At 38.7% G+C, this 10,124-nt stretch overlaps 1 protein-coding gene across 2 annotated transcripts in view; it reads right to left on the reverse strand.

Annotated features, from left to right (window-relative positions):
- THSD4 (thrombospondin, type I, domain containing 4) overlaps positions 1-10,124 on the reverse strand; it is an 868,930-nt gene that overhangs the window by 59,593 nt on the left and 799,213 nt on the right. The gene's annotated exons all lie outside the window — the stretch shown is intronic.

Here is a 10,124-nt window from a genome sequence, read left to right on the forward strand (position 1 = left end):
TCTTCACCATCCATGCTGATGCTGCCAATTGGTCCAGTGGTGAGAATCTTTGTTTTCTTGACATTGAGCCTCAATCCATATTGTAGGCTGCAGTCATTGACTCTCATTCTATATATTTCAAATATCTTATATTTAATGCAGAAGGCTTACTATATAATGAGAAGTTAAAGAAACATTGCAAAACTATATGTAGTGCTATTCTCAGTTTTGTTTCTATAGTAATTGATTTTTTAGATTGCTGCTTGAGTAAAAATTTACAGAGCTGGTAAGCTTTCTGTTCAACAATTCTGCACACTTTGTTTCATGACATTGATTACAGTCTCCTCAATATAACAGCACTTTCTCTGCTTCCCACCTGGATTCCTCATTTCCATTCATCCTTCTTTCCTTCTCCTTGACCTGAGCTTTGGTTTTTGGGCAAATGCCAGCTCTTTAGTTTTATTCACTTTTTTTTTGTTGTTGTTGTTGGCCTGTTTTTTGTCTAAACCCTTGGATTTTCCTTCCTCTGGTGTTCTGCAGGAGAGAAGGCAACAGCATCTCTCAAACTGCTGTCAAGTGTAGACTGGTGGTTCACTCTTCTGTTGTATAGTAGAAGCCTGGGCTCTCAGTGAGTCCAACTTCAATCTTCCTGAAGGGACCAGAAAGAAAAGGCTGAAGTGGGAGGGTGAGGGAAAGGTGGAAGGTTCTTTCTGAGAGAGAGAGCTGTTCCTCACGCAGAGTTCCAGGAGCAGTCTGAGGTCATGGCACCAGGAAGCCATGACGGCCCCAGGCAGCATCTCAAGGGCAGGCATACCAGGGTGTGGGTGGGAGGCTGACTCTCAGTGCGGAAGAGGACAAAGCTCTAACCAAGGTGCGTGAGAATGTTCCTACAGTTACTTCACAGAAAGCACTATGGACCTAGTACCACAGGATGGGTCTATCGATGGCTTTGGCCTGTCTGAGACCCTGGGATCACTGTTCATACGTCAGGAGTATGGAGAGAGTTGTGAGGCTAACGTAAAGGTTACCACCTGTCTGGTGGTTCGAATCCACCAGTGACTTCATGGGAGAAAGATGGGCAATGTCCTCTCACATGATTTAAAGCCTTGGGACCCCAACGGAGAGAGAGCTGTGAGTTGATTTTTACTCTATGGAACTCAGAAAGAAATAAAGATGTACATGAGGAGATCATGACTTGACAGAGATGGAATTTTCTACCACTTTCAAAGAAGCTGAGGTTGCAGTGAAGTTGAATTACAGAAAATAGTGACATGATAAAGGAGCCCCAGTACTGCAGCACATAATCAGTGGGGCTTCTAAAAAAGCTCAGTGGTTTAAATCAACCTGCTGCTCTGTGGGAGAAAGATGAGCAGTTTCCTTCCGTAAGGAAACAGAGATTCAGAAACTTGACAGAGGGCTGCCATGAGTCAGAGGTGACTTGATGGCAGGGAATTTGTGTTTGCTGGTTTATGTACCCTGTACACTGGAGATTGGCATCAAAGGCCCAAACTGGCCCCATACATGGCTACATATGCAGAGAGGAGGGCTGGGCAGAACCACACTGCACGCTCAGAGATATTTCCTCCAGGAAAATAGACAAGATAGAGGTAGGAAGGGGCAGTTCATTTTTACTCTCTTTACTTCTTTTTAATCTGAGTATTATTCAGACAGGTTTACATTAATAAGGAATAAATGGCTATACATTCTAGTGTTCGTATAGAACACAGTTAAAATGATCCTATCTAGTCTACACCAATCCATCAGGTCTGACCATTTTTGAACTTTTTATTGTGGTTTGGGTGAAAGTTACAGAACAAATTAGTTATGCATTCAACAATTTATACACACTTTGTTTCATGACATTAGTTGCCACCCCACAATGTAACAGTTCTCCTCTCTTTCTCCGTGGGGTCCCTATTGGTCTTCACCCGTCTTTGCTGCCCCTTGTTGCCTTCTGAGATGTGTTTTGGGGAAAATGCTACCTTTTGGTGTCCTGTGCTTTGTTCTGAGGAATATCTTCCTCCCTGGTGTTACTGTTCTCTTTACAGATCTATCATTTGGCTGAAAGATGTAGGTGCAGGTGTAAAAGGTGTCTGAGGGTCACAGTCTTAGAGTTTCCACTAATTTCCATTACATCAGTAACTATAGTCTTCTCATGATTTTGAATTTTATTCTCCCCTTTTTTAACCATCTGCTCCTGACCTTTTATTGTGATCCTGATCAGAGCAGTTGGTAGTAGTAGCTGGGCACCATCTAGTCCTTCTGGTCTCAGGGCAGTGGCTGTGTTTTGTCTAGAGCTACCCTGTAAGTTTTGTACTGAAACCACTCCCAGCTAAATAATAGATTGGCTCATAAAATAAAGAATACCATCTATGAGTACTATACTCCTAAAAATCTTCTCTATGAGACAAAACAGTCAACATTGACAGTAAAACAAAGATGAGAAAGGAAATGATGTTGGTAGGGAACCTCGATTAACGGGAACAAAATAACCAGAAAAAAAAATTAATGATAATGTTTCCATACTGCAAAAATTTAACCAAAGTTACTGAAAAATATGTACAGAACTCATTAAACAGGAACCTAATTTTTACCAAAACAGTAATTTATATACACATATAAAGCATCATGCTAGGAAAGGTAGAAGGTCAGAGAAAGAGATGAAGACCTTCAGCAAGACAGATTATCACAGTAATTGTAACAATGGGCTTGAGTGTATCAGAGATTTCAAAGATGGCACATTATTAGGCAAAGTTCACATCTGTTCATAGGGTCATTATGAGTCCTGGTTGACTTGATTGGACAAAAAACAACAACACAACTTTTTAAGCTTTCTTAGTTCTTAATTAGTTCATTATAAAGCACTGCATGGATTGCCTTATTACATGGAAACGGGGCCAGCAGAACTGAGCAAAGATTAAAAAACCAGAAAATGTTGACAAAAGTATGGAAGTTGGAATCCTTCTCCATTTCTGGTGAAAATACAAAATGGTATAGCCATTGTGAAAGCACTGTGGCAGTTCTTAAAAAAGTCTAACCATAAAACTATCATATAACCCAGCAATTCCAGCCATAGTTATACACCCGAAAAACTTGATAGCAGAGACTAAAAAAAAAAGATACTTGTACAATAATGTTATTTGCACTATTATTCACATTAGCTCAAAAGTGAAAACCTCCTAAAGGCTCATCAACAGATAAGTGGATTAACAAAATATGGTACTGCAGAATACTACTCAGCCAATGGGAAAAGTGAAGTATTGACAAATGTTACAACTGTTGTTATGGGTCTAGCACTTGTATGTCTACCTGTTGTATTTAGGGGAGTAACTGTGTGTTACCGTGACACTGCTTGATTTATAGTTCACATATGTGTTTGCTTGCTTGTTTATAATTTTCCTCTTATGAGTACAGTACAGCACTTGTCTGTAAGTATGCTATACTAAGAGGACTTATACACTGTTATGATACTAGAAGCTATGGCAATGGTACTTAAAAATTTAGCAAAATCCTTATAGAATTTCATCATTAAGCAAACAATACAGTAATACTTGTTACAAGCAAGATCATAAATGAATACGAAGCACTATGAACAAAATAAAAGATGAGAATCAGGATATTTGAGTAATCTTCAAGTATCTCTCCATTTAAATGACTATTTATTAGTGTTGGTATGAATGTTAATCTTATGCTTTTTTGCTTAAACTGTTCTAACTTTTGCTGCCAGAAACTCTTGTCTTTTTGCAGTACCACATCATTTTTCAGTACTTCAGCATTTTCTTAGGAGAAAATGAAAGCAGTATTTTAATAATATTAGACTGAATTTAGTAGGATTTTTAAAAATTCTAGTGCAAGTTGGATTATGTTAGTTTAAAAATCTTATTTCTTTAATTTTGCTTTTCTCACAAAAAATAACATAAAATGGTCATAATTTTTAAAAAAGTTAGGAGAGTCACCCATGGTGACTAAGTTACTGGAGCTTTGCAGACTAAGACAGACTAAGAAACAGGATTGACCATCCACTCCTGAAATAACAAGACTTCAAAACCCTTAGGGATAACGAAAAAAACATTGTGGAGACAGTGCAAAAAGTGTTGTTGTTCTGTGCAGTCAAGTTGCCTGTGACACATAGCAATCCTATATACAACAGCTCTGAAACCTGCACTGTCCTGAGCCAGTTTCACTGATTCCAACACAACTACCCCCACTGCACCAGTCACTGCATTGATCCATCTCATCTGGGGTCTTTCCCTCCTGCGCTGTCCCACTACACTTCCGAGCATGATGTCCTTCTCCACTCTGCTGGCTACACACCCTAAGTATGTGAAATGGAGATTCAAAATCCTAGCCTCTAAGGAGACACTAAGTTTCATTCTCTCTAAGAGAGACTTATTTGTTTTCTCGGTGGTCCATGGTATGTATAAGACTCATCTCCAGCACCATAACTAAAAAGCATCAATTCTTTTTCTGTCATTCTTAGTCATCATTGTCCAGCTCTCTGATGCATAGCAAGTAACTGCAAAGACCATGCCCTGGATTAGGTTTACCAGAGCCCCTCAAATTGGAGGGCAGTTAAAAAATGAGGCAAAGTACCTGTAAACATCCATTAATAACTAGAACATTCATGTATGAAGTATGAACCAAGGAAAATTGGAAGTTGTAAAAAAATTAAATCACATGCATGAAGAATGGCATACTAGGCATTACTAAGCTCAGATGGACTTTTATTTACCATTTTGAATTATGCAATCACATGATCTACTATGCCAAGAATAATAAATTGAAAAGGAATAATGTTACTATCCATTGTTAATGAATTGTCAGTAATTAACTGTCAAAAGGAACATTTCAAGATCTATATTGAAATATAATGTTGTGAGTGATAGGATACTATCCATATACATACAAGGAAGATTTCTTCAACATCATGATGGATGGTGAAGAGATTGAGATTGTAAACAGCTTTAGTTTCCTTGGCTCCACAATCAACACTCTTGGCATCAGCCACCAGAAAATTAAAAGATGTGTTGTGTTGGGAAAATCTGCTGTCAGAGACCTCATCAAAGTATAAAAAGCAATGAGGTCAGTCTGGAGACTATAAAGTGTGTCTTGTACAGGCCATAGTCTTTGCAATCACTTGCTATGCATCAAAGAGTTGGACAGTGACTAGGGATGACAGAAGGAGAATTGATGCCTCTGAGTTGTGGTGCTGGAGAAGAGTATTGAATATACCATAGAAAGCTAAGAGAATGAACAGGTTCATCCTGGAGAGAGTTAAACCAGGCTGCTCCTTGGAGTCAAGTATTCTGAAGCTTTCTGACATACTTTGAACATGTTGCAAGAAGGGACCAGTCCTTGGAGAGGGACGCCATGCTTTGGAGTGTGGAGGGACAGTGCAGGAGAGGAAGACTTTTGCTGAGATGGATTGATTCAGTGACTGGGGTAATGGGGGTGTCAGAGACAATAAGATTGACACAGGATAGAGCAGGGTTTAGGGCTATTGTACATAGGGTTGCCATGAGTCACAGGCCTCTTGATGGCACATAACAACAACAATTATTCAAATATATTAACAATTATTCAAATATATTTACTTTAGTAAATTAGCAAATTTACTAAAGTAAAAAGATGAAGAAAGTAGGACTTCTATCAACTTTTGCAGTCTGAAATTGATTGAGTATGCAACCAAGTTGCATTAACAATAATTGATGCCTATAATGTAAATATTTGAAAAAGGACTAGTCTTTGGAAAGGAGACTAGGTAACAGAAATGAGGCTGGAGAGCAAATGATAGAATTTTGTATTGTTGATCTTGTCAGAACTGACCCTCCAGTGGGTTTCCAGAGACAGTTAACTGCACAGAAGGAGACTGCCCATCCTTCTCTCATGGAGCAGCTGGTGGTTTCAAACCACATACCTTCAGGATTTCAGTGCAGCTTGTCACTAGGCCACCAGAGGTCCAGAATTTTGTATAATCCATGATTTATTAGAAAATATAAATAGCAACTCTATAAATGAACTTCACCTGACAGACTACATTGGGATTAAATTGATTATAAAGATGACAGATGAAGAATTGATGTCTTTCAGTTATAGTACTGGAGAAGAGTATTGAACATACATACCATGGACTGCCAAGAGAACAAACAGGTCTGTCCTGGAGAGGGTGTAACCAAGTTGCTCTCTGGAAGCAAGGAATTTGAAATGCCATCTGACATACTCTGGGCCTTTGAGAATGTTACCAGGTGGGACCATTCCTTGGAGAAGGATATGAAACTTAGAGAGCCGAAGGGATGATGCAGGAGAAGACAACCCTGGATGAGACGGTTTGACACAGTGACCGGGGTATGGAACCAGGTGTGTCAGAGACAGTGAGATTGGTTCAGGATAGTGGAGGGTTCAGAGCTATTATACATAGGATCACTATGAATCGCCAGCAACTCAATGGCACAAAACAACAATAACAACAACATAGCTGTGGAAAGAGTCAGTGGAGAAGTTCACTATAAGCAGTCAAAACCATGCCAGGGGCTGACTATGGGGCAGACCATCAATAACTCATGTACACGTTCAAAAGAAGGAAAAAGAAATAAAAACAAGTCCATAAACCCCAAAATATGACCTTGAGTCTAACCCGCTTGAATTTAAAAACCATCTCAAAAACAGATTGATGCACTGAACACTAATGACAGAAGACAAGATGAACTGTGGAATAACATCAAGGATATCATCCATGAAGAAAGCAAAAGGTCATTACAAAAATGAGGGATAAAGAAAAGACCAAAATAGTTGTGAGACTAGACTGAAACTTGCACAAGAAAGGAGAGAAAACAAAGTAGAGGGAAGAAAGGCTTAAGTAAGAGAACGGAATAGATGATTTCAAAGGGCAGCTCACAAAGACACAGTATTATAATGAAATGCGCAAAAAGTTGGAGTCAGACAAACCAATAGGAAAGGACACACTCAGCATTTCCTGAGATGAAAGAACTCAAGAACAAATTCAAGCCTTGAGTCGCAATACTGAAGGATGCTATTGGCTAAATCTTTCATGATGCAGAGAAAATAAACAGAAAAGAAATACTTTGAGTCACAGAACTGAAGTGATCTGGTAAACACTGAAACACTTCAGGAAGTAGGTAAGATTAAGAACCAATGGCAATGAAGGAAGAAGTTCAAGCTGTATTGGGGTGGTGGGGGGAGGCTCCAAGAATTGACGGGATCTCAAGTGATTGAACAAACAGACATAGCCCTGGATGTGTTCACTAGTCTATGCGAAGACATTTGGGAGGCAGTTGCCTGGCCAACTGATTGAAAGAGATCTATATTTATTCCCATTCCCCAAAAAGTTGATTCAACAGGATGTGGAAATTATTTGTTTCCAGCTGGGAGCTGGGGCCTGTGAGCCCTGTCAGCCACAAGGACCTGATGTGGGCCACCCTTGGCCAAGTGTCCTTCTGATCCACACTTAAAGCAAGTGAGTGGAAGCTTCCTCTCTACTCCCTTGCCTATCTGTGGCTCTCGTCTGTGACACAGGATGTGGAAATTATTGAACAATAAATAGCATAATATCACATGCAAGCAAAATCTTGCTGAAGAGTATCTAAAATGACTACAGCAGTATATTGATAGGGAACTTCTAGACGTTCAAACTGGATTCAGAAGAGGCACAAAGGACATCATTGCTAAAGTCAGTTGGATCTTAGCTGAAAGCAGAGAATACAAGATATTTACTTGCGTTTTATTGACTGTGCAAAGGCATTTGACTGCGTGGATCTTAACAAATTATGGGTAACATGGAGGAAGAATGAGAATCCCAGAATACTTAATTGTGCTCATGCTAAATCGAAACATAGACCAAGAAGCAGAACAAGGGAATGCTACATGGTTTAAAATCAGGAAAGATGTGTGTTGGGGGTTGTAGCTTTTCTCTATACATATCTAATCTAGATGTCGAGCAAATAATCAAGAAGCTGGACTCTATAAAAAATGTGTTATCAGGAATGGTGGAAGAATCCTCAATAACCTTACACATGATTAATTTTTATTTTTTTAATTTTTTAATTTTTAATTTTTATTTTTTTTACAGAGGTTTTGGATTTCCATTCATACACATGATTAATTTTAAATAGCATTATACAGATGATGCAATCTTGCTTGCAAAAAGTGAAGAGGACATAATATACTTATAAATGATCACCAACTGCAGCCTTCAATATGAATTACATGTCAGCACAAAGAAAACAAAAATCCTCACCACTAGACCAATAACAACAATATGATAGGTGGATAAAAGACTGAAGTTTTTAATACTTTCATTTTACTTAGATCCACAATCAATATCTATGGTAGTAACAGTCAAGAAATCAAAAGATGGAGAGAAAATTTTCTGTCAAGGATCAGTCCAATGTGTTAAAGAGCAAGGATATGCGTTTAAAGACTGAAGTGTACCTGCTCCAAGCTATGACTTCTTCCAGTTGCTTCCTATGCACTTGAAAGTTGGACAATGACTAAGAATCACAGAAGAAGAATCAATGGGTTGTGGTGCTGGGTAAGAGTACTGAGCATCCCATGGACGGCCAAGAGAACAACAAATAAGTCTGTCTTGGAGAAAGTGCAATGAGGGTGCTTCTTAAAGGCAAGGATGGTACAATTGCATCTCATGTACTTACTTTGAGCATGTTGTCAAGTGCAGCCAGTTTGGAAAAAGACATCATGCTGGGAAAAGTGAAGGTCAGAGAAAGATAGGAAGACCTTCAACAAGATGACTGACACAGTGACTGTAACAGTGGGATTCAGAATATTGGAGATCATGAGGATGGTGCAGAATAGGACAAGGTTCAGGTCTCTTTTTACAGGGTTGTTATGAGTCATAGTTGACTTGACAGCACATAACAGCATATAGATGGCATACCAATGGAGCTTGAAGACATTCTGTCAAGTGAAATAATTCAGTCACAAAAGGACAAATATTTCATGACCTTACTTTTATAAAGGCAAGACAAATGTACAGGAACTAAAGTTTGTTAGTAGTTATAAGCAGTGAGAAGGAAGGGTTAATGACGGTAGGGGGAAAAAAACCTCACATAAATTAAGGCACAGCTGATTACTGTAAATGCTGTCAATATGTTGTATCTGGTAAAATTATGAATTAGCAGAAGTTATGTGACAGATATTTTTACCATAACAAAAAAAAAGTAGCTCTGAAGGCTACTTAGGTATAATCAAGTGCCTCATGAGATTTGATATCTAGGTTTGACACTTAGGGTCATGATTTCATGTGACACAATAGTTAATTGGTCTATTAATGCACTTAATTTAATATTTCTGTTCTATGTCTTAATTTACAAGTTGCAGTATAGTGGTAACTTGTGGTTGCTGTGAGGCTGAACACTGTGACACTGATGTGTCAACTGCATTAATGGTTACCCAGTGTGGACAGAGAGTAGGGTGGAGCTCCCAATTAAAACAAGCTTGGAAGCAGGAGTGGCATCCACTTCCATAACAGCTTGCCTCTGGAAACCCTATGAACCTGGAGATAGGATGAAAGACACCCAAGCACTGAGGACTCTCTTTCATAGGGTCACTATGAGTCACCTGCAACTCGACGGCACTTAACAATAACACGTCTTAATTTTAAGTTGAAGAAAATTAAGGCAAGCCCACAAGAACCAAAATATAACCTTGAGTCGACACCACCCAAATTTAATAATTATTTCAAGAACAAGTTTGAGGCATTGAACTCTAAGGATCAAAGACCAGAAGAATTGTAGAATGGTATAGATATCATTCATGAACAGAGTAAAATGTCATTTCAAACAGAGGGTAAAGAAAAAGACCAAAATGGATGTCAGAAGAGATTAAAAGTTGCACTATAATGTCAAGAAGCCAAAACAAATGGAAGTGATGCTGAAGAGAAAGAGATGAGTAGAAGATTTCAAAGAGCAACTCATGATGACAAAGCAAAGTATTATAAATGGAACAAACAAAGAGCTGGAGTTGGAGAATGAAAAAAAGGAAGAATTTATTTGGCATTTCAAACCAAAAGAACTGAAAAAACAAACCCAAGTCTTTAGTTGCAATACTGAAAGATGCTATGGGGGAAAAACCTGGAATGATTCAGGAAGCATTAAGAAAAGGTAGAGGGA

The sequence above is a fragment of the Elephantulus edwardii genome, unplaced genomic scaffold, assembly GCF_000299155.1.
Source record: "Elephantulus edwardii isolate Elephantulus edwardi_28Jun2011 unplaced genomic scaffold, EleEdw1.0 scaffold00066, whole genome shotgun sequence".
Classification (NCBI taxonomy): domain Eukaryota; kingdom Metazoa; phylum Chordata; class Mammalia; order Macroscelidea; family Macroscelididae; genus Elephantulus; species Elephantulus edwardii.